Source organism: Schistocerca piceifrons, chromosome 1 (genome assembly GCF_021461385.2).
Source record: "Schistocerca piceifrons isolate TAMUIC-IGC-003096 chromosome 1, iqSchPice1.1, whole genome shotgun sequence".
Taxonomy (NCBI): domain Eukaryota; kingdom Metazoa; phylum Arthropoda; class Insecta; order Orthoptera; family Acrididae; genus Schistocerca; species Schistocerca piceifrons.
Window position 1 is genome coordinate 429,295,089 of NC_060138.1, and position 26,969 is coordinate 429,322,057.

The window sequence follows — 26,969 nt, forward strand, 5'->3', positions numbered from 1 at the left end:
TTCTTGCATCTTTCTGTGAAAAAATCCCATACAGGTCTTATTTTATGCAGAGGGTCATGGCTTGGTTCTTGTTGAGGTATCCATAGTGCATTATTGTTCACATGCAGCATCCTGAAGATGGCAAAAAATCTGTCTCGTGACATTAGCTGAGAAGTAAATGTTGAAGCAAGCACAGGGTCTTCAGACCAATAATCCCTAAGTTTATATTTCTTTACAACACACATATGCAAAACGATTCCAAAAACTGATGGACATCATGTATCCTCACTGCCTTCCATTTCTTCCACAAAGATTTTGGTTTTATTCTGTTTTGATGGTGAAGTTCAGAAATAGTATCAGTAGCATATATATTTGTCTCTGACTTTACTTTAAGAAGCACACTGTGATCAAAAAATTGCAACAAACAGTCTAGTTCTGTTGATAATGTATTGACAGGAACCTGAATTCCACTTGTTTCTTCGAACAGAGGTAATTCAGGGATTGCATCAAAATGACATCATTCATTATGAAGGGCAGGCTGTTGAACCGAATGATAAACCTAATAGAAACTTGTGCATTAGCTTCTTCATATTCACTACCATCGTTTCTATCAGCAGCATAGGTTTCGGTCTCCAACTCACATCTCGCTCTTTAGCTCACATCTTCTGAAAAATTGCTGATGTTGTCCAAAAGATTGTCAAGTTCTGAGCCATTGTTCAAGAGTTCTTCCATCTCTGAGTTTGACAACTGATGTCTGTTAGCCATATTCACTATTTGTATTTTTTACACGTGGGAAGGATGCACACAATAGCAAAACATGGCAGCTGACATAGAATAAAACAATCTTCAACAATATTCAGAGCGCGTGTGCTGTTCACATAACACTGGCACCCTTCACGAGAGACTGGCATGTGCTAACCATCAACAATGCACTTACGACAAGCCAAACAATTAGTCTCGCCACTTACAAACGTAAAACAAGTGTTTAAATCACAAATAAATAATTCAAAAGTGAAGAACGTAGACATACGCCTGTCAAATTTTATGATTAAAACACAATTAATGTATCTAGTACATCCATCGGCTCCAATGTGTTAAAAATTGTGCATTTAACGATATGTTGTGTATTCATGTCTGACAGAGTCTTGTTTCCTGTATTGTTGCTACTGTAAATGTCTAGTTGTTTACTGAGTGTTCTGAAGGATCCTGTGTTAGACATACACTGTGCACTCAATGTTCCAAATCATATGTCCATTTTCCAGTCAAATGTTGTCATATTTTGGTGACCATATTTAGTCCGGGGCATATGTGAGACATTCGTAATCTTAAAATTTTTTCATAGCCAGATTATTAACTCTACATACAACACCCAACGTGGAGGACAGGGTCTTTCTCTGTAGGGGTCATCCTCCCTTTGACCTTGTAGATTTCTCTACCCATCACAAGGCAGCAGTGATGGTTTTAGTCCATCCTGAGCATTTTACTTCTCCAGTATCCCTCATATCTGATGGGAATTCCCCTGTCTGCCATCTAGGGAGGTGCCCGATGATAAACCAGCAGTTCTACATTTTTTTTTTTTTTTTTTTTTTTTTTTTTTTTTTTTTTTTTTTTTTTTTTAAGTAACAAATCTAAGGCGATAAAAAATAAAGAAGGCAATATCATTATTGAACTATGCAAAATTTTATCGACAAGTAAGGAATATTTTACACTGTAGTATTTTGACGATCTACTGAACTGCTCTGATCTGGAATCACCAATAACAAATTCTAGTAACAGCCCTAATAATAATCTCCAGGAACGACATATGAAGAGGTTGTGGGAAGAAACAAACACCTAAAAAAATGGCAAGGGAACTGAAAGATGGACGAAAACCAAAACCATACAAAAAAATGGAAAGAATCATGAATGGGTCCGATGCAAAAAGAAGTAGATGGAGAAGACTTAAGAAACTGAAGAGGAATAGTGTTTGTTAAGACAGCCTTTAAATTTTTATCCTATTTATTGCTAAACCACTTGAAATTATACACAGAAAATATAATTGGGGATTAGCAAAATGACTTTCACAGTAATAGGTGTACTACTAACATTATACTTGTAATCAGAAATGAAAAGGTATGAAAATGTAAACAAAAATAAATTACTTGTTCATCAATTTTATGAAAGCTTATAACTCAATTCACAGCAAAGCCAGCAGAATATAATGACAGAGTTATTTCCATTACACTTTTGAACCTCTGTAAAATGTGTTTGGATGAAAACATAAACTAAATGGAATATAAAACTAGTACCTGCTGGGACCTCCAAAGGCATAAAAGTTAAAGTTTTAGCTCATGCAGATGGTATAGTTCTCACTGGAGAAAGAGAATTAGAACTAGAGATTAGACAGTATTTGTAGAGCTCATAGAAGCAGCATCCAAACTTGGCCTAAAAGCAAATGATAAGAAAACAAAAAAGTGATAGTTCAAAAAGGTAGAGATGAATAAGACAACCGATCATATCCAATAATTGCCAAACATAAATTCAAGTACGTTGAACAGTTCAAAATTCCTGGGGGCAGTGATAGATGAACAAAATCGGAGAAAAGTAGAAGTTCAAAAAAATACTATGATATTACTATCCCATTCAAAAGCTTGTGACAATGAAAACTAAAATGAAGCTGTATAACATAATCATCAGACCAGTCCTAACGTATGGAGCAGAAATGTGGAGTTTAACTAGAATGGAAGAACACCAGATACAAGTATTTTTAAACAAAGTTTATAGGAAAATCTTTGGTCCATACTATGTTAATGAATACCAGAGCTGGAAGAGAAGAAAAAATATAGAAATCTATACATTGACACAATAGGCAAAAATAATGAGCTTCATAAATTCCAGGAGACCTCAGTGGGAAGGCTATCTGATGAGAATGGAGGAGGATCAAGTGGTAAGTGGTTTCAACAGTGCGGAAGTTATTTGGCAGGAGACATAGTGGGAGATCCAGGAATAAGTGGATAAATTAAATTTAAAAATATGCAAAAAATAATTGGCAAAAGCAGCACAAGTAGAAGCATTTGGAGGCAAGATTGGCACAAGAGCTGTGGGTCCCTTAGAGGCAAAGAAGAAAATGCTAAAAGGAGTTGGTTAGGAAAAAGCTGAAAAAAGTGTGCTAACATAAAAGGAGAACAATGTTGAGAAATGAATAGGATATTTCAAATAAAACGTTCTTCTTTTTTTCTGAATATCACAGCCTTTTCAATCACCCCATATACTTAACTCTTGGTGCTTCTGTGGAGCATCATAGCGTTCTCCTTCTGAGACAGAGCTGTTTTGCAACAGATGTTCAGTACACCGTGTTGTTTATGCATTCTCCCATTGAAAATTCTATTAAGCATGAGTTTTTGGATAAAGGTAAAGAATTTCTTAACAGAATATTTTGATAGACAATATTACAATTACATAAGTTTAAGTGATCACTAGTTTCAGCTGACTCTCCAGCCATCTGACAATCTGAAATGACAACAGAAAATTGTGTGATAACATGGGGCTCTAAATGGAATTAACTGAAACTTCAATACAATAAACAAAGGTCAATTACAAACCAATGATTTGTAGGGCCTGTTTGTAACATAAGACTAAGCTACAACCTCTGCATCACAATAATATCTCATACAAGAGACAGAACACAGTAAAATAATGACATAAACCATGTAGGTAAAACATTACATGTGCAAGACCCAAAAAAATATAAACAGTGATGCCAGTGCAACATAGAATAGAGACTAAAAAATACAAAAAGTAATGCCAATACTACCACACGTGTATATTCTATTTTGTTGTTGATATTTTTTTAGATCTTGCACCTGTAATGTTTTACTTACATGGTATGTGTCATTACTTTTATTGTGTTCCATCTATTGTACATTATGTGAGTGCCATCTGGAGCTGACCTCTCAGAACTGGGTGGTGACTGGCAAATACAATGCCTGTGTGGTGGTGGCGGCCTCTCATAGTGTTGCTATGTACCTCTTGGAATATGTACGTAGTGCCCGTTCACTGGAGAGAAAGCTGATGAAGCCACTTGGCTTCACTAACGTCCTGTTTCCTTGCTTGCCGACATGCAAATTGATGGAAGCACATGTGTTACGCCCCCTAGAATTCACTTCCGGCACCACAGGATACCCACACAAAACCACAGTGTGGGGGCAGTTGGTAAAGTATTTGCCATTTCCACATCCGTAGGCTCATCTGACATGTAAGACATGACTGCCACCTCAGTCGCGTCATCACTGGTTGGCTGCAGCTGGGCCCCACTGCAAGAATCACTGTCAGTGGTTGCTGGCAGCTGCATCTGAAAATCTCTCAAATGGCTGGCTGCATACAAGTCTTCTGAGTCTGTAAAAGAAAACAGCTTGGGAGTGTGGTGTGGCCAGGTTTTGTTTTATGGCTTGTAGCAACTCCATTTGAACTTCTATTTTAAACATAACATTTCTCAGGTGCTCTATGATTATGCCTGGTACCCATGTCTTTTTCCCATACTTGTACATTGTAGTGACTACTGGACCATTTGTTTTAAAGATCTTTTAATTTTGGCTGTCATCGTAGCTTGGCTTGTGGGTGCATGAGTGCCTTTGAAATTGAGATTAATTTGCATTTCGGTTTCCCATAGAGTTTCTCAGCTGGAGATTCTGCATCTTGTGGAGTAACTCTGTCTGAGAGATGAAAATCAATAAAGTGTTGTCTTTATTGTACTGTTGAACAAACTTTGTCATGTGTGACTTGAAAGTTTGGGTATGAATCTTTCATCAAGTCCATTGGCATCATAATACTTCTGAGAAGAAAATTGAGGGCTATTGTCTGACTTTGGCTATCCTCCAATAGAGAACAACTCTGACAAAAACTGAACCGTTTCTGTTAAAGTTATCAATGACATGTGTACCCAAATTCAAATTAAGAGAAAGCATCAATAAGGATTAGCCAGTAGATTCCTAGAAATGGTCCTGGAAAATCAATGTGTAGATGTGACCAGGGTTCTAATATCCTTGGAAATGGAAAATATTGTCAAGATGGAGCTGACTAGTATTTTTGACATAAGTGGCATTCAGTTTCTTTGTCTATATTTTTCCAATAGCAGTGGTCTCTGCCAATGTGTTTGGTGTGAACTAGCACCAATGGCATTGATGTAGCATTTGTAGTACTTTAGATTTATGCACGAGAGGAAAACCACTCATGTCTTGCCTAATTCTGAATGCACCAGAATGACATCTTTAGGAACTGTACGTGCATGCCTCATTCCAATAAGATATAATTGTGTGAATCTTTTTGTTGTGCCTATCGCGCCTCAGCATCTCCGCTATATGGTGAGTTCCCTTCTCTGGTATTGTTACATTCCATCCTGGATTTTCCATTGTTTAATATTGTGAAAAGGAAAGTTGCCGCTCACCATATAATGGAGATGCTGAGTTGCAGACAGGCACAACGAAAACACTGTCACAAATAACAGCTTTTGGCCAGTAAGCCCTTTGTCAGAATTAGACTGCAAACACACACATACACACTCATGCAAACACAACTCACACATTCGTGTGTGTGTTGCATTTGCATGAGCGTGTATGTGTGTTTTTGCTGTCTAAGTCTGACGAAGGCCTTACTGACTGAAAGCTGTTATTTGTGACAGTCTTTTTTTGTGCCTATTTGCGACTCAGAATCTCTGCTATATGGTGAGTGGCAACTTTCCTTTTGTTATAGAGTGGTACACTATTGATGTACAACTGTTCAATACTGACAATACATGGTTTCACTATGGAACTACTAAGCAGTGCCATATAAGAAACCAAACCAAATTACATGTGAAGACCACAGTATATCTTTTCATCGCAAATCCATGTAATCTGTGAAACTAATCTAGATAGATAAATAATGTATTTCACTCTAGAGCACAATGCAGCATCTGATGTAGCTATATTACTTTTCATCATAAAAAATCCAGATATTTCTATTGAAGTATAAACCATATAAGCAAGAATATTGCCCATAATTTCATCCATTACATAGGGTGACCCCCCCCCCCCCCCCCCATGAACCATGGACCTTGCGATTGGTGGGGAGGCTTGCGTGCCTCAGCGATACAGATGGCCGTACCGTAGGTGCAACCACAATGGAGGGGTATCTCTTGAGAGGCCAGACAAACGTGTGGTTCCTGAAGAGATGGCAGCAGCCTTTTCAGTAGTTGCAGGGGCAACAGTCTGGATGATTGAGTGATCTGGCCGTGTAACACTAACCAAAATGGCCTTGCTGCGCTGGTACTGCGAATGACTGAAAGCAAGGGGAAACTACAGCCGTAATTTTTCTTGAGGGCATGCAGCTTGATGATGGCATCCTCTTGGGTAAAATATTCCGGAGGTAAAATAGTCCCCCATTCGGATCTCCGCCGGGCGGGGACTACTCAAGAGGATGTCATTATCAGGAGAAATAAAACTGGCGTTCTATGGATTGTAGCGTATAATGTCAGATCCCTTAATCGGGCAGGTAGGTTAGAAAATTTAAAAAGGGAAATGGATAGGTTACAGTAAGATATAGTGGCAATTAGTGAAGTTCGGTTGCAGGAGGAACAAGACTTTTGGACAGGTGAACACAGGGTTATAAATACAAAATCAAATAGGGGAAATGCAGGAGCATGTTTAATAATGAATTAAAAAATAGGAGTGTGGGTAAGCTACTACAAACAGTGTAGTGAATGCATTATTGTGGCCAAGATAGACACGAAACCCACGCGTACTACAGTAGTACAAGTTTATATGCCAACTAGCTCTGCAGATGATGAAGAAATTGATGAAATGTAGGACATATTCTGAGGCATCAAGGGATCACCAATTTCGTATTGGAGGGCAGCGTGGAGGGTAAAAATCGTAGAGGGAGACCAAGAGATGAATACACTAAACAAATTCCAAAGGATGTAGGCTGCAGTACGTATTGGGAGATGATGAAGCTTGCACAGGATAAAGTAGCATGGAGAACTGCATCAAACCAGTCTCAGGACTGAAGACCATAACAACAACAACAACATTCAGGTAGTGAAGGGAGGCGAAAATTTAATAGTCGTGGGTGACTGGAATTTGAGAGTAGGAAAAGGGAGAGAAGGAAACATAGTAGGTGAATACGGATTGGGGGTAGGAATGAAAGAGGAAGCTGTCTGGTAGAATGTTGCACAGAGCATAACTTAATCATAGCTAACACTTGGTTCAAGAATCATAAAAGAAGGTTGTATACATGGAAGAACCCTGGATATATATATATATATATATATATATATATATATATATATATATATATATATATATATATATATATATATATAATGGTAAGACAGAGATTTAGGAACTACGTTTTAAATTGTAAGGTATTTCCAGGGGCAGATGTGGACTCGGACCACAATCTATTGGTTATGAACTGTACATTAAAACTGAAGAAACTGCAAAAAGGTGGGAATTTAAGGAGATGGGACCTGGATAAACTGAAAGAACCAGAGGTTGTACAGAATTTCAGGGAGAGCATAAGGGAACAACTGACAGGAATGGGGGAAAGGAATACAGTAGAAGAAGAATGGGTAACTTTGAGGGATAAAATAGTGAAGGCAGCAGAGGATCAAGTGGGTAAAAAGACAAGGGATAGTAGAAATCCTTGGGTAACAGAAGAAATATTGAATTTAATTGATGAAAGGAGAAAATATAAAAATGCAGTAAATGAAGCAGGCAAAAAGAAATACAAACGTCTCAAAAATGAGATCGACAGGAAGTGCAAAATGGCTAAGCAGGGATGGCTAGAGGACAAATGTAAGGATGTAGAGGCTTATCTCACTAGGGGTAAGATAGATACTGCCTACAGGAAAATTAGAGAGACCTTTGGAGAAAAGAGAACAACTTGTATGAATATCAAGAGCTCAGATGGAAGCCCAGCTGTAAGCAAACAAGGGAAAGCAGAAAGGTGGAAGGAGTATATAGAGGGTCTATACAAGGACAATGTACTTGAGGACAGTATTATGGAAATGGAACAGGATGTAGATGAAGGTGAAATGGGAGATAGGATACTGCGTGAAGAGTTTGACAGAGCACTGAAAGACCTGAGTCGAAACAAGGGCCCGGGAGTAGACAATATTCCATTAGAACTACTGACAGCCTTGGGAGAGCCAGTCCTGACAAAACTCTACCATCTGGTGAGCAAGATGTATGAGACAGGTGAAATACCCTCAGACTTCAAGAAGAATATAATAATTCCCATCCCAAAGAAAGCAGGTGTTGACAGGTGTGAAAATTACCAAACTATCATACAGACGAATGGAAAAATTGGTAGAAGGCGACCTCGGGGAAGATCGGTTCGGATTCCGTAGAAATATTGGAACACGTGATGCGATACTGACCTTACGACTTATCTTGGAAGAAAGATTAAGGAAAGGCAAACCTACATTTCTAGCATTAGTAGACTTAGAGAAAGCTTTTGACAATGTTGACTGGAATACTCTCTTTCAAATTCTAAAGGTGGCAGGGGTAAAATACAGGGAGCGAAAGGCTATTTACAATTTGTACAGAAACCAGATGGCAGTTATAAGAGTCAAGGGGCATGAAAGGGAAGCAGTGGTTGGGAAGGGAGTGAGACAGGGTTTTAGCCTCTCCCCGATGTTAATCAATCTGTATATTGAGCAAGCAGTAAAGGAAACAAAAGAAAAATTCGGAGTAAGTATTAAAGTCCATGGAGAAGAAATAAAAACTTTGAGGTTCGCCAATGACATTGTAATTCTGTCAGAGACAGCAAAGGACTTGGAAGAGCAGTTGAACGGAATGGACAGTGTCCTGAAAGGAGGATATAAGATGAACATCAACAAAAGCAAAATGAGGATAATTAAATCTAGTCGAATTAAGTTGGGTGATGCTGAGGGAATTAGATTAGGAAATGAGACACTTAAAGTAGTAAAGGAGTTTTGCTATTTGGGGAGCAAATTAACTGATGATGGTCGAAGTAGAGAGAATATAAAATGTCGACTGGCAATGGCAAGGAAAGCGTTTCTGAAGAAGAGAAATTTGTTAACATCGAGTATAGATTTAAGTGTCAGGAAGTCGTTTCTGAAAGTATTTGTGTGGAGTGTAGCCGTGTATGGAAGTGAAACATGGATGATAAGTAGTTTGGACAAGAAGAGAATAGAAGTTTTCGAAATGTGGTGCTACAGAAGAATGCTGAAGATTAGATGGGTAGATCACATAACTAATGAGGAGGTATTGAATAGAATTGGGGAGAAGAGGAGTTTGTGGCACAACTTGACAAGAAGAAGGGACTGGTTGGTAGGACATGTTCTGAGGCATTAAGGGATCACAAATTTAGCATTGGTGGGTAGAGAGGAGCGTAAAAATCGTAGAGGGAGACCAAGAGATGAATACACTAAGCAGATTCAGAAGGATGTACATTGCAGTAAGTACTGGGAGATGAAGAAGCTTGCACAGGATAGAATAGCATGGAAAGCTGCATCAAACCAGTCTCAGGACTGAAGACCACCACAACAACAACAACAACATAGTGAAACAGTGTTCAAGCTTTTCTTATGTGTCACCTTTTCAAAGAATCATAAGAACGTATGGCACTATTATCTGGTTAGATGAGTTAAAATAGGAACATATTTTTTAATGGTAATACATTGAAACCACATATTTGTAGGCATTAATGTCTACATGTATTAATCAGGACAGGATATAAGAAATATGTTATACCGTAAGCGTTATGGTTTAGTAGCCAGGAGCTAGGTGGCGAAGTGGTGAGGGACTGGATTAGCTAATAAGTACATAATACTTTAAAACACATGTATTGCACATAAAATTACCCAAAGGAGAAATAGGATCTTAATGCCACCTTTAATTGATCACCTACACACAAAAGAAAGAGTGCACCAGAGCTCATGCCATCTCAACGAATGCAATCCATCCTTGTTTTTCTCTCTCACTGTCACTCAATAAGTAAGCACTCCTTGATATCTGCTCGCCTCCATTATACACTCTGGGCCACAACCAAAGAGTTGACCGCTAATGATGTGTGAGGCAAAGAGGATATTGAGGCAAAGGTAAATCAAACAGTCCCACTATGGCTCAATAAGGTATACAGTTTCAGGGTATGACATAGGTAGATACTTATATAAGTCCCACTAAAAGCATCCATATTTGCATCTACTTGCAAGATTTACTAAACCACAAAAATATGCATATGGACTGACATACATATTTTACCTTCTTTTCTTAAAAAAAGTGTGTTCCAATTTTGAACTATCTTTGTAATCAGGTAATAATAATAATAATAATAATAATAATAATAATAATAATAATAATCTGCTTTTCACCTGATTTGCAATTTAAATTCTGTTACCAACAGCCCAGTACAGCATGTACCTTTAGCTGTGTTGTGGATGTTTCACACGAACCTGCTCATATGGTTTACTACTTAAAAGGAGAGAGAGAGAGAGAGAGAGGGGGGGGGTCTTATGATTCTTTGAAATGTTTAGACAAAAAAACTAGAATAATTTGATACAACTCAGATGAGTGTTTAGTGACAGCATTCCTCTGCACAGAGTCCTAAAATGATGAAGAAGAACTAGTTACGCATTCCCGAGATGCATTAGACAGCTGAGATGAAATCGCCAAATGCAAATAGTATAAATCTTTGGATATAAAATCCAATTGTTTATGAGTAAAATGAATGTGTTCATGTATTAGAGCAAAACTGGGTCACTTCTTACTCTTCTCAGCCATTTTTTATATCATTATAATGATCAATTCTAGCAAATTTAGGAATAATTCCATCATTACAGCACCTTCATAAAAACACAAGTGCCTAAGCACTTAAATCTCTTAATGTGATTACATAGACTTTCTTGGTGTAGTAACTGACGAAACTCTTCTTGGGTAAGCAGCTGGATAAAGCACTTATCTTGACAAAATATTGTTTCAAGATGACTTCATTAGCCACTTGCATATCCGAGAAGAGCTACCATCAGTTATTATGCTGGGAAAGTCTATGTAATCACAGCAAGGAAGTGATGAAGAGGTACTAGAGACATTGTATGTAACTGCTTGAATTATCAAGTTTCCTATTGTAGGCCCTAAAGAGTGGTGGTGGCATCTTAAAATGTTGTAACTCCTGTTGGCCATCCTACTTGTTGTCTTCAAGTCTGGCCACGCATGCCATCATTAGCTTCTAAGCTGCTGACAGTTGTTGCATGGACTGCAGGAGAGCGAGTTGTGGTTAGGCCATGTCTGAAAAAATACGTGTGGAACAATTTACAAAATTATTGAAAGTCTTCCAGAAAAGAAAATGGATTAGCAGCCCTAGCTTCTAATATAGACAGCATGATAAATCTAAGCCATGCAGAATTGCCACAAAAATTAGAGGAAAAATGTGCATTCTGTTAAATAATTGAAAATATTAATAAAATTGCCTGCTTAGTTCCTTAATGTTGGAGCTTTTCTTGCCTCCAGTATTTCTTTATACTTTATTGATAGTACTATTTCTCTTTGCTCATTGTCTGTGTTGACAAGAATTATTCTGTGGATCTGCACTGCCTCATTTCTTGATGTGGTACTGGCCCCGATATTTTTTTGTACTTTGTCACCAGTGTTGTGAAATGGCGAAAATATCATCATTCCTGAAAATTTTTCCTTGGCGTTGCCACTGGAATGCTGTTCATAAACCTTGTTTCTCATCACTGGCATTGGGTAGTTGTAACTAAATGTCACTGTTAATCAAGCCCAAAATCCAAAGAAGCAGAAAACATATTTCCTACTATAGTTCCCTACAAAGTGGCAGTATACATGCACTTGCAATTACCTAAGCAAACACTTTCTTGGCAGAGTGGCACTATAACATAAATGTGGTAGCACACTGTGAAAGCAGAAATATCATTCATCACACTAAATAGTTACAGTAAACGAAAGTAATTTTATGTGTAGCTTGAGCTGTGGCACTTGAAGTCCTGTACCTAACATAACTGAATCAAAATAACTTGGTGTCACTGGGAGTTTATGAGCTAGTCACTTGACAGAAATTAACTTGCATACAATTCTAGCAGACACTATTACTATTGCTCCATATATAGCAACTGTTATGTCAGAACTGCAGTCACTCTAGAACTTTGGAACTCTCTGTAGGAGAAGCATAACTGTAATAACTTTGGAATGGAACTGGGCTCTGTAGTGGAACTGCAGGAACTAGGCTCCATAGTAGGATTACAGGGGCTGAGTGAGTGTTGGCAGCATATCATCTTTTGTCTTTTGATGGAAGGATCTCTTTCTGCACACATACTTTGCAGAAGCAAAGTTGCCCCCAATTGACGGTGCTCTTTGTGACAGCTGGCAATACTGTCATAGGACAGATACGATGCACTGCTGAACATGATGCAGAAGCAGAAATTAGCCCCAATTATGTGAGTGTCACATGGAACTGACTGCTTAGAACTATGATGTACCTGGCAAGTAATGTGACTGCATGGTGCTGGCTTTTTCTACTATTGCTGTATATCTCTTGGGCTGGGTATACAGCATCATCGTATCACCATGAATAAGGATTTAGATTTTATATGTTTCTTTGTGTATTTCTTCAACTTAAAAAATGGAGTGTGCCACAGATTACATGGACGTGCAGAACGATACAAAGCTATCAAATTTTGCTTGTCCCTTCTGTTTATTTCACATAGACAGTATGTTTCAATAACTCCTTTCTGCAGTTTGCAGAGTCCTGGGTTTTAGTGAATAGATAGACAATGTTAGTCCAGTAAAAAACAGTGTACCCAGGATTTCAAATCATGATTCAATTTTATTGAATGTTTGTGATTTTTAACAAAACTTTCATATGAACTTATACACAGAATCCACCCAGGTGGCTCACAGCTCTTTTGTGAGCATACGCTTGGCCACCATGGGGCCCCAGCCCTCACAGTGCCACTTCCCGTTTGGTGCTGCAAATTTATCTTTCTCCTTTTTTTTCTCTCTCTACCTTTCTATTGGATGATCCTCTTTATGCTGATTGTGCTTGGATCTGGTTTGTGTTTTGGACACTCATTTTCTTACCTTCTGGCCCTATACTACTTTTCATTATTAATTGTATAGTCCCCCTGTTTGGTTCAACTTGCTACTTCTTTTCTAAATTTTACAGAAGTGTGGATTATGCAGGAAGGTCACCCAGCATGGTGTATTTTCCACTTTTGTGCCCTTCTCTCTTTGAACCCTTCTTTCTTGTAATAGTACTGTGCCCAAAACCCAGAATGGTAGCCATTCCACTGTTGGGGAGGGGTCGTCAAGTATGTCCATGGTGGAACCCCCTGACCATGCAGAGATCACACTGTTGGTGCCTGATCTGGAAATTCCTCATTCAAGCCAAGGTATATATATGCCCGTAATGGCTGGGGCACAGGGGCTCTTGGCAACAGTTTACGGGCCAGGTAAATGTTGCCATGGCTGAGTGGTGCCCATAGGGGAGCCCCCGTTCGGAGTGGGTAGTGCCACTGTGGAAGATTCACACATGAAGTGAATTAAACTTTCTTCCAGTGGTGCCCAGATGGCTCCAGCAGTCTCCTAGTCTCCTCTGAAGCTAAGACAAAATACCCCAAAATGTTCCCTTCTCTTGCTACGACATGTGAGGAACGTAGGACTCAGTCATGGTGAGAAATTCCCCTCCCCCCACTTGGTTTGTTCTATGATGGATGGGGATTCCCTTTTGTTCTTTGTTGAACACTTTGAGGTCAGGCAGTGATTTAAAAAATGAGAAGTGACTCAGTTCTGCTTAAAATGGCCTCCTCCCCCACTCAGTCATGGGTGCTACTTACCTGCAACAAGCTGAGTGACATTCCTGCCACTGTAACCCTCACTCCCCCATAAAAGTCTGAATATGTTGCATGGTATCATTTTCACAGAGATTTCCTTTTGCAAACTGATTACATGTTGCATGCTAATCTGGAGCAGTGAGGTGTTCATTTTGTCTGTTATGCCCAGAGGGGACCAAAAGACAATAGAGTTGATACTAGAGCCTTCATCTTGGCCTTTGTAGGTGACTCATAGCCTGAAGATGTCAAGGCGAAAGTGTATCAGTGTGATATCAGGCCATAATATATATTTTCTCATTCAAAGCTACAAATGCATGCAATTTGGAACCATGTCTTCACGTTGCAAGGCCAACCCCATATGTGCCTCTCCTCCCATCTGTGTCAGCTTTGGGGAGCACCAGTCCCCCTGTTCACCAGACTACACCATTTTGATATGAGTAAAGAAAATCCAGGAGCACAAGACCCTTGACTACCTCACATACCAAGAGGCCAAAAAGAAATACCATCAGCTACATTCTACGTGTATGACAATGAAGTATGCTGCTGCTACAGTGTTGTTGTCTTCTTTAGTGACTGCCATCACCCAACCATGTCTTCTACATTCAGCCCTCATGCCACTCAATTTCCCCTGGTGATTGGGGGTCCTCCTCCTGCTGCCTCCTCCACACCTCCTTTGGGAGCACTGACACCCTGTCAGCTGGAGAAATCAGTTCCCAACCACTAACCAGGAAATCAAAACCCTCCCTGGCACCCCTTTCCAGGAAGGGGTCCTCCAGAATGCTCTCTTCTCAGGACTCGGCTGACCTGCAACCAGATGCTAGCTGGTGGCTGAAGGAGCCACAGGTTACAGGTTGCAGGACTCCTGTGTCCCAGAATATGCGGGCAGACATACCCTCACAGAAGTCTATCATCTAAGAACACAAAGAAATCCTCCAAAACAGAGATTCTGGTGGCTGTCATGCTGCCATACCAGAAATGTTCCCCCTTGTACCCAAAGCAATATTCCCAGTGGCCCCCTATGGTCCTCCCCCCATCCCCCCCCTCCCCACACAACCTGATTTGTAACAAACGTATACTAATGGTATATCTTCACAACCAGTGGCAGCAGGCAGCACTAAGGCATGACCTGCCTCCTTCGTCCCTTCATGCCCTGACGGGATATTGCTAGCATGAGCTTCCAGTGGAAATGAAGTGGTTTCTTTCACCACTTGGCTGAGCTACAAAGTCTTTTGTGCATTTCCTCTGTTTTTTTGGATCGCCCTCCAGGAAACTTGTTTCTCAACAATGTGGACCACTGCCCTCCATGGCTATTAAGACATATTAATAGTCACACTGACTATGAAACAGCAATGGGTGGTGTTTGTACATACATCCTGGACTCTCTAAAGCAAACATGTGTCACTCAGTACAACTTAGGAGGGTGTAGCTGTTCGTGTGAAGACAGATCAGGACTTTACCATCTGTAATATGTACCTCCCACACTATGAAGTTTCCCAGAATGTGTTATGTGGACTGTTTTTGTAGCTCCCCCCTCCCTTTCTACTACTGGCTGACTTCAGTGCCCACACCCTTTGTGTGGTGGAACTATGACTACTGGCCACTGTAAAGATGTCAAAAACTTGCTTCAAGAACTTGATCTTTGTCTCTTGAATACAGGTGTCCCCAAACACTTCATAGTGGCACAAGGGTTTTATTCAGACATTGACTTTTCCATTTGTAGCCCAGGTTTTCTCCTGCCCATCCATTGGAACATTCATAATGACCTGTGCCATGGTGATCATTTTCTGATCATTCTGACCTTCCCCCAGTGTCACTTGCCTAGGTGTCCATCCAAATGGGCTCTCTTTAAATCTGATTGGGATACTTTCACCACTGCTGTCACCATTTACACCCCACCAGATGGAGTGATCAATGTGGTTGTCCAGAGCACAACTGCAGCCATTCTATCAACAGCTGACTTAATGATCCCCTCATGGTTGGGATCCCCCCATCAGAAGACAGACTCCTGAAATTTCCATGGCATTTAGAGATTGCATATGGGTTCTTCAGTGCCTTTAAATTCTATGCGCCCAAGTGTGCCACCAATAAAATGACAGAAACACAAATGCTGGGAGCAGTATGTTGCTATAGTTGGATCATGTACACCTCCTTCGCAGCTTTGATGTAGATTTAACGTCTGCATTGACACCAGTACCCTGCGAGTGTACCTAGTATCTCTGAGAGTGGTGATGTCTACACTTATCCACATACTATTTCCAAACGTTTTGCTTTTTATTATGCTTGATTCTCTGCATCTGAGAATTATTAGCCTGCATTTCATGTCCTCAAATAGAGGGGAGAGCGACTTCCTTTACCATTTACTAAACATCCCCTGGAACCTTATAGTGCTTCATTCAGTGAGTGAGAATTCCTCAGTGTCCTAGTACTTTGCCTTGACACAGCTCCATAGCCAGACTCCATCCACAACCAAATGCTCGAACACTTACCAGTGGATTGCCAACCTCACATTCTTGTCACTTTCATCTGTATCTGGAGTGAGGGTGAGTTCCCGTCTCATGGTGAGAAAGTGTGATCACCTCAGTACTGAAAATGATTAAACTCCCCCTTGAGATGGATAGCTATTACTTGATTAGCCTTACTAATGTTCTCTGAAAGCTTCTTGAATGGATGAGGAGCCAATGGCTATGTTGGTACTTTGAGCCACAGGCTCTTTTCCTCAGTCCCTGGGTGGTTTCCACTAAGGCCATTCTGCTGCTGAAAATTTGGTCTTCCTGGAACCGTTATTTGGTCAGTATTTTCCCAGCATCAACATCTTATTGCTGTCTTCTTTGATTTGCACAGGGCTTATGACACCATGTGATGTCACACATCCTTGTTACTCTCCATCAGTGGGGTCTCCAGGGCCAACTCCCAATTGTTTTAAGGAACACCTTGTCTTGCCATAATTTCTGGTTTCAAGTTGGTGCTCCCACAGTATTTCCAAAATACAAGAGAATGGGGTCCCACAGGGCTCTGTATGGAGTATGTCCCTTTTTCTAGTGGCTATCAATGGTCTAGCTGCAGCTATGGGGTGTGCAGTGTCACCCTTCCAATACACTGATGACTTTTGCATCCACTATTGCTCCTCAACTGTGGGTTTTGCAGAATGCTGAATGCAGGGTGTCATTTGAAAGACACAGTCCTGGTCTCTCATCCATGGCTTCCAGTTTTCTGCTGCCAAGACTTGTCATGCACTTATGTCACCATCATACTGTCCACACCCAAATAGAACTCTCTCTTGGTGACCAAATGTTCAATGTAGTGGAGTCTTACTCTTTGAAATCTGGTTGACGTGGCTTCCCCATCTTCTCCCGTTTAAGCAAACGTGCTGGTCACACCTTAATACTCTTTGCTGTCTCAGTAACATCAGCTGCAGCACAAGATCACTGTACACTTTTGCAGCTCTACAAAACTTTGATCCTTTTGTGTCCTGATTATGGGAGCCTGGTGTATGGTTCAGCATTGCCTTCAGCATTGTAGATGCTGGACCTGATGCACTGTTGTGGTGTCCAACATGCATCAGGTGCCTTTCAGAACGGGCCTGTGAACAATCTGCTCATGGAGGCTGGCATACCTCCCTTAAAGGTCAGACATCAGCTGCTGCTTAACTATGGAATACCCATTTGATGCTTCCCTGAGCACTGTGTCTGTCTTCCTGATAGGGAGATCTGCTGCTCACAATGGAGACCAAGGTCTGAAGTCATGACTGCATTTTGCATACAGAGTCTCTGCTTTGAACTCCATCTTTCCCCACTATCACCTCTTATCAGGGAGAAATTGCCTGCACCCACTGCAGTGTGTACCCCATCCTCAGATATGCTTCGATCTTTCCTTTGGACAAAAAGACTCAATAGACACTATGGTTTTTTGTTTTTTGCTGCCTGTTTCTGGATGTCCTTCATACATTTCCCAGCTCAGGTGTAGCATACACTGATGGCTCTGTGGTCAACAGACAGACCAGTTTTGCATACACACACGCGAGATGCAATGAACTACATTCCATGCCAAACAGAAGCAGTGTATTCACTGCTGAATCAGTGGCCATTGCTTGAGCTTTCAGCCACCTTTGTTCTTGCTCTGGCAGGTCATACTTATTCTGCAGTTACTCCTCGATTAGTCTTCAGGCTGTTGATGAGTGCTATGCTCGACACCCATTGGCTGTGACTACCCAGGATCTCCTGTATGACCTCCACCATGCTGGAAGGTCGGTCATCTTTGTATGGACCTCTGCTCATGTTGGGAGCCCAGGGAACGAACGTGCAGATTGATTGGCCAAGTTGGCTACCAGGATGCTGCCTTTGGAGGTGGGGGTACTGGAGCCGGACCTTGGGTTGACTCTAAGGCGACAGTTGTTGGAGGCTTGGAATGCAGACTGGTGTGACCTGGGTTCAACAAATATACTGTGAACCATAAAGGTGTTCGTGACCATGTGACAGCCTTCCCTTCATGCTTCTTGCAGGGAATCTACTGTTCTCTGTTGTGTTCACATTGTCCACACTTGGCTCACCCATGGCCACATTGTCTAACATGAGGATTCACCCCACTATTGTCATGTTGTCTGTCTCATAGCGGCCCACATCCTACTGGCCTGCCCTAATTTGGCCACCTTATGGTGAAATTGTAAACTTGTTGATCTCATACCCCTGGTGCTAGTGGATAATGCAAAAACAGCTGATTTGGTTTTAAGTTTTACCCATGAAAGTGGTTTTTACTCATCTCTCTGACTTGGGGCACATTAGCCTCATCTGCTGCTTGAAGGATTGGAGGGGTACTCTGTAACCTGCTCTGACCCGAGTAGTCTAACACCAGCTGAATGCAGAGGGCATGTCTCCAGTTGTATAACATATCCTGGGGGCCTGCAGTTGCTTCATGGATAGGACAACTCTCCCACCTTTAACCTTTTACCCAATCTCACTTCACACTTCTACTTATTCTTGGTTATCCTGATTCTCAGATATAATTGAGTCCATTGTGATTTGTCTTTTGTGTTCTTCTTCTCTGGGACTATTCCAAGCTTGACACATTAAGGATTAAGCGACCGGTGACCTTGTAGTTTGGTCCCTTTAACACCATCAATCAGTCCATCCACCCATCCATGCATGTGCATGGAATTGAACTAACTTGGACTAATCAGCCACTAACTTAGAAATAACTTGAAAATAATGTCACGGGTTCAGCCATTGTACAGTAAATAATATCGTAACAGTGCAAATGTAAAAATCAGTTGTTAAAATCTCTACAATAATTAACATATAATCGAAAATTATGGTTCACAAATGTTTTACAAAATACACAAATATGTTTAATATAAATGTAATTTTGGTGAGAGTGTCTTTTCTATCTGAATTTTAGCAGAAAATGTTTTGTGAACTGAATAAATTTGAATTATATTATAATTATGTATTTTAATTTCTATCATTTTACATGATCTTGCACAAAGGATAAATAATTCTGCATAGTTTGCAACAGACCCGCCCTCATGTTGTCTGTCAAATAAAATGCCTGAGAAGAGATTAAGCACTAAGAGACAGTAGGCAATGCTTCACTCTATTTAGAATTGTGGCGTGCTATAGTCTTAATGCCAAGCCATACACGCCCATCTGCTAAACTTGCTGTAAAAGTAGTTGTGCCTTCGATCCTTCATTCTAATTATCCAATAATTAGGACATAATGCAAATTTTTGAAGTAAAAAAATTATAATAAAATAGAATAATGTTGATAAAAGGTTTCTATTCTTCCGAATAACTGAGGTAGATGAAACTTCCCAGCAGATTAAAACTGTATGCTGGACTGAGACCCGAACTCAGGACCTTTGCTGTTCCCAGGCAAGTGCCCTACCGACTGAGTCATCTCCTACCTTTTTAAAATAGTAAACTACCATTTGACTGTGTATTACTATATTTATCTTCTGAACTATCTGGATTTCAGCTTTATGTCATTATCAAGTACAATGCTGAATGTTGTTAGACAATTATTAAGTCATATCTATTAAGGCATTCCAGAGCAGGTAAACTAGGCTAACACAGGTCTTTGAGATTCAGCTGTCAAAACAGTTACATCTTAAAAGCATATGTTAGCTTCATTTATGTGCTTTGGACTGTCTTAACAGATAAGACTTATAATGGTCTAACAACTTTTAGCATTGTACTTGATAATGGCATAAAAGCCAAAATCCAGATAGTACAGAAGATAAATATAGTAATACACAGTGAAATGGTGGTTTACTCTTTTAACAAGCATTGCATGGTTGTGACTCAACAGCATCAAAAACTTTTCATCTCCCTCCTGAGGTAATTGAATGAACTTATCATTTATTCAGTCAGCCAAAGACATGAAATGATTAAAATGGTAGATGGAAATAATTCATCTAAATATGAAAATAAAATAATAGTAACTTTCAAATGCAGTAAAGTTTACTTGAATGTATAATTAGAATTGTATCAGATTCCCAACCTGGCATTGGCATGCATGAAACAGAGTCACATTCTGTTACACTAAACAGCTCATAAGTACTTTAAGTCCACAGTTTCAGACAGTTCTCAGTATTTACAACCCGCATCACTTGAAATGAATAATAAAATAGTCACACAGCTGCTTGCCGCTCAACATCATCACTTTTACAAGTGTCTCTGAGATATTACCTCAAGACCTACTGATACAGACTAATCATTAAATGTGGACTGACTAGGCTTTTTTAAGATCTCTCTGTCAGTCCCCCCCCCCCCCCCCCCCCAAGAAATTCAAAATGTACTTAAAATATAGAAAATTGACCACTATTCAAATTATACATAAACTACAAATATGACATACATATTAAACGAAGGTCTTCCTCTCCTTGTCCTGCTCAGGTGATATACATTAACCTATATCTAGAAGTTTAAGTGTAATGAGTTAAAATATTATCTTGAACAGAATGTTTTATTTCACCTTTGAGTATGTATAAGAAAATAATTTGGGATGGGTGTACTACATATTTAAATAAATGCCCATAACAACAAAAAGTGTCCTAACAGAGCAATTACAAAATAAATGAACTACTTAGTTAAGTGAGTGACAAAGATACTAAGTAATCAAACAAATAATTAACACTAAGTATATGAAACAGTAATAAAATAATTACAAACTGTGCAATATTTAAAGTTTGTAGTTAGTTTATTCTTCTTTCCCATAAGAAATGTGGGTCTTGAGCAGACTAAATTGCTTTACTTTTCGTCTATCTCAAAAAACTAGTTTTAAATTTATTTACTGGTGTGGCATATCCATTTTCAGGTAATTTTTTGAAGTAGACATGATTTAGGTATTTGTAATTTTTATGAGTCTTTCCAAAGCATAGTCTATGGCACATTAATTGTATGTTCACTTCTTGTGCTGTGGTTATGAACTATCCACCTGAGGTCAAATTTACTTAGATTATCTTTTAACAAAGAAAAAAATGGCTCTGAGCACTATGGGACTCAACATCTATGGCCATCAGTCCCCCTTTAACAAAGACAAGGCAGTTGTAAATGTATAGGCAAGGCACTGTCATTATATTCCATTTCTTAAAATAATCTCAGCATTATTCATATGGGCTACATCCTGCAATGCTCCTTATAACTTTCTTATGCCACTTAAGCACTAATTTTGAGTCTACAGAACTGCCCCATAGTAGTATCCCATAACTCTAGTGGTAATGAAAGAATGCAAAACATGGATATAACAGAAATTCTTGACTGTCACTGCTCCTTATCTTGTACAGCAGATAGATGACATGCTAATCTGCCACATATTTTCCCTGTGTATCCCAGTTGAGCTTTTGATCTATGTGACATCCTAATAATTTTTCTGTTTTGTTATCATGACTGGGAGCATTTAGACTGAATACAAATGTCTTTGGTTTTGCTATTGCTGTTCTGCAGTACATTTGCCTCAAGTCAGGTAGTACAGCTCTCCATTGCCACTGCCACTGCCATGCTGTGAGGCACATTTTCAAAGTTGGTACCACATGTGTTGAATGTTGTGTCATTGTCACGTAGCACTGCATCACGTGGTACAACTGTATGTAAATCATGTATGTGAATTATGAAAAGGAAAGGTCCAAGAACAGATCCTTGGGGTACACACTTTACAACTGGAAGACATTCTGACATTTGATTATTTACCTTAACTAACGGTTTTCTATTGTACAGGTAAGACTGCATTAGGCATAGAGCATTCTCTTTCATTCTGTAGTTGGTAGAGTTTTTTTATGAGAATATTGTGGGAGACCATTTCAAAAGCTTTCCTAAGGTCCAACAGTGTTGCTCAGATAAAATCTTTATTTTCAAAACAATTGTATATTTTTGCTACCATGATCTCAACTACTCTGACTGTGGAAAGTTTGAACGTGAAATCATACTGTGAGGAGGTAAGTATACCATTATGTTCAAAATATTGACTCATCTGTTTATCCATGCACTACTGTATTACTTTTGATATTATGGGTATAGGTGATATAGGTCAGTAGCCATCTGGAGATACTATATCTCCTTTTTTATGTACTAGTTTAACTACAGATACTTTTAAACATTCCAGATAAATGCCTTCATTTACAATTTTATTGATTATTTTGCTAATCCAGTATTCATTTATTGTAATCACAGTGCAGTTTAGGTTTTCCAGACAGTACTGAAATTCATTAAGTTTATTCTTAAAAGACTGCACATTAATTAATTTGAGAGGCCATAATAATCCTCTGCTCTAGAATTACTGAGCTTAGCTATTGATTCATTGACCATCTTCTCAGTTACATGAGTCCAGGAATAGCTGCCTGTGTGCTACTGTTCATTTCTGGAAGCAGTGCCCCTGGTTTTTCACATCCTCTGTGATGCTGTTGTCTGACAGAACTGAAAAAATATACATTTAGAATATCAGGTGGAATTGGTATCTGCTCTACTTTATCATCACAGTTTATTTCTTTTTAATAATATCCCCTGCAGCTTTGCATTTATTCAGCTGAGTTCAGTATATATATCTATCATTTGCTTCACTCTTTGCTTCCCTGATTTCAGACCTTTAAATCTTTTTCACTTTCACATGCATTTCTTTGTCAGCATCATTATGCTTAGACCTATCATGATAGAGTAGCATTTTGATTCTTCTTCTACTTAGCTATAGGGTGTACCACTGTTTTAGATTCTGCAGTTTGGTGTAGCAATTCTGCTTCAGTATTTTCTTGTAGTATTTAGGATGACATGCTTCAAAATGTTCAGTTAACAGTTATAAAAATTTATAGGTAGATTCATCTGCAACTGTAGTGATTATTTTATATCACTGTATTAAATTCAGTTTACTTAACAACGTGTTAGCTTTGATTCATTGATTGGTCTTATAATTTTTCTGTGTTCAGTGGAAGTTTCAATTATTTTGCTATTAAGAGTTTGTCTGAGCCCTAGTCCCTCATGACCAGTATCCATAGTTCTGTTGTGCCAAATTCTGTTTTGTTTAGATGAAAATTACATATTATGTTATCTAGACATGCTTCCTGCCTTGTGGGCTTGACATTTGTGCAACAGAAGTTAATGAATCTTAACGTATTTGGCAAACATCAATATTTATATTCTTAAACCTAATGTCTATATTGATATCACCAAATACTAGTATCTGTAATGTTTGTATTTGAGTAGCAAGAGTATCAGTTTCTCCAGAAACTCCACAAACAGATCTTATCTGTATTTTGGGGGGCAGTATACTGAAGTTACTATAGTTTCCTGTTTCAGGAACATTATGCTGCAGCTTCAAATTTTGCTTCTGTGCACAGTCCATTTGCATTTAGAACTTCGCAGATTAAGTTTACACTATTTTAACATATACAGATACACCACTGTGCTTAACAATTGTTCTACAGTAGCTGGTTGCTAGTCCATATCCAAATGGCACACTTAATTTTAGTTCTTCATTGCTAAACCAGTGCTCATGTGTTGATATCACAGTGCAGTTTCAGTTTTCCATCCAGTACTGAAGTTCATTACGTTTATCATTTATTCTTAAGAGACTGCACATTTTCTGGAATGGGTCGCACAAGTGATTTGTGAACAATTTCCTTTGTAGACTGATGGAACTTCCCCTATATTTTGCCAATAAACAGAAGTCTACCACTTGCTTTACCCACATGTAAGCCTATGTGATCATTTCATTTCATATCCTTACAAATTGTAACATCCAGAGATTTGTACACGTTGGCCAACTCCAGCTGTGAGTCATTGATTTTACAGTCATAGGATACTGTGGTGCTGAGTCAAACAGTTTACAGAAATCAAGAAATACTGCATCTGCCTGACTGCCTTGGTCCAAATTTTCAGTATGTCACTTGAAAAAAGTGTAAGGTGAGTTTCACATGATCAGTGTTTTCACAATCCATGCTGGTTGGTATGGAGGAGGTCATTCTGTTCAAGATACCCCATTAAGTTGGAGCTCAGACTATGTTACATGGTTAAGTAGTGAGAATATAAGCAGTGCTATGCTGTTTTCATTTGCTGTGTGATGGGGACTACAATGACCCGACACATTTATGTAATTGAAAGAATATAACACGCACAATAACTCAATAAACAAAATATGAATAGATGTGTGGCATTCAGTGGAACCATTGAAATTTTGACTCCAGTTATCTAGTGTGCTGTATCATTTAACATTTTGGCACATTGTTTCACTGCAGTTTGACACTCTTACACTGCACAATACGGATGCAGTTTGACTCTCTTACACTGCACAATAGTGATGTTCTGGCATCAATATTTATTATTGTTCATTCTTCTGATGCCTCTTCCTACTTTCATGTTGCCAGCAACCACATAGCACACCCCTACATGCGTCAATTTGCAGCCACCATCAGGACTGAAGAGTTAAAGCTGTTGAAATACGAAAGTGGTATTGTCCCCGAAAATCAAATGCAATAGCAGATCCCCTTGGATCAGGCCCTGAACACCTTCTCATCAGAATTGATACATTTACAAGACAAAATAGGAATGCAAAAAAGCTTTGGCACAATACACTTTCTTCAACCAAAATTTCTTCTAACATTCCTTTCATGTTTCCACAAGAAAATATCGCTTTTGTGTTACTAAGATCTGTTAGAGATAGCAAGCAACTAATATTCCTACTATCAATTCTAAATCTGCCTAAATCAAAACTTTCCAATTAAATAACTCTGTTCAGAATTCTCCCAACTAAAGTTTCTTATATCAGCATGTAGGTTGCACGATACAAATCTTAACATACTCCCATCCATACAATTTGTTTTCAACCCCAAATAATTTCCCCTTATGAATTTTACATACTACAGTTATTCCAGCAATAACATCACATATTAACGTTTTAAAACCCCTCCAAAATAATACTTAAAATAAATTAAAGCTACCCCAATGAAACAGATCTTCCAACTTTTAGCTCATGCTCTGCACAGAATTAAACCTTAGTTTTGCACACCAAAATTATGCTGATTATTCTCCCTACCTCCATGCACCAAAATTATGTGCTGCATTATGAGGTATTTGAATTTATAATTGATAATGATAGCAATGTGTTAAGTAAAGAAAGAATAAAGAAGGATAATATTAGGCCTAAGGATGAGTTAGAGTTTTAAAGAGAGTGGTAATGAGGAAGAGGACCATGCTATATGTCATTTGACTGTATCTGATACTTGTTTTGGTAAGCAGGATGCTAGTTTTTCCAGGGAATGGACTAATGAGGAATTGTTGTATGTAGAAGATCATATGGTAAGTAAAAAGAAAGCGTGGCACCCTGTAATAAGAGAAAGTGTACAAGGTATACACGTTAAGTGCTGACACGACAGTGGTAGTGATTTGAATGGCATTTCACAGTCATTTTTTTAATCTATTAACAACACATAGGGTATAGTAGTGATGCATGTTTCTGGCGTAAAAATTATTGGTGCTGCTGGTAAGCTATCGAAGAGTGTAGAACAAAAGGTACTATTAACTGTGGAACTGACAGGACAGCTGTTGGAGCGCAGTTTCTTCGTGATTCAAAATCTCAGCATTGATGTAATATTTGGGACTAGTTTCTTGTGCAAATAGCAAGTAAGGGGTTCAATATTCTGTGTTGGATTCATTATGTGGTGATAATCCTTACCCCAGCTGTCTGTCTCATTTGTTGTGTTTCCTGGGACTGTCAAACTCTTCTCTTAGCATATCTGTAGTTTATAAGTGAATCAGAGACATTCTATCTTCGACTTTCATGTGATTTTTTACAGCAAGATACTTTAGTATAGAAATATTTGAAACAAGGTTTCTCCAGTGTTATCTGTGTGTATTGTGTTGTGTTAGTGATAAGTAATGGAATCATAAGAGGATGGAAGAAAAGGTAACAAAACAGCAAAATCACCTTCTTTCCCAAACTTTTCGAGAGATTTTGGGCAGCAATAGCTGATACTGTCTTTCGCAAATATGCATGTTCCTCCATGTGTAGATATTTTTCTACAGAAATGAGATGTCATAATGTAACCCTGTATACTTGTGACTGCTAACATCTCATCAGTTAGCCAATGTTCACTAAAACACATTACAGATACTTCTTTTAATTGATCTGACAGTAATACTTCCAGCTCATTAATTTTGTTTCACAATGACTACACATTTTGATGGACAATTATAAACTTGGGTTTCTGCTTGGCATATCTGATTCATCACTTAACTTTATTTGTTCCTGCCTTCCTTTTGTTTTAATCTCAAGAAAACTTCTGGAGTGAACTATGGAGGTGCTGTCTTCACCTGCGGCCAGTAAAAATCCTCACTTCTTCATGGTGGTTGTCTTGCTCTAGCAGGTTGTGTCCTTGTGGATATTTTTACTGTTGTATCTGACGATGTAGTTGCTTCTGTAGCTGAATATGTTGTCATTCTTGATATGTCTTTGTTCTCTGGCCCTGACTGTTCTTATAACTTCTTTCTCAACACTTCCCACTATAGTCGATTCTTTTTATTCTAGTACTGCTGTAGCAGGGTTTAATTGTAGGGAAGATATTCTGCACATCTCCTTTATAGTTGGCAGTGAAATTTTGTCACATTTCTGACTGTCATGAAAAGCACTTTTCACTGAGGCTTTGATTTTCTAGCTGAGTTGTGATTTGCCCCATTTATTTAGATGC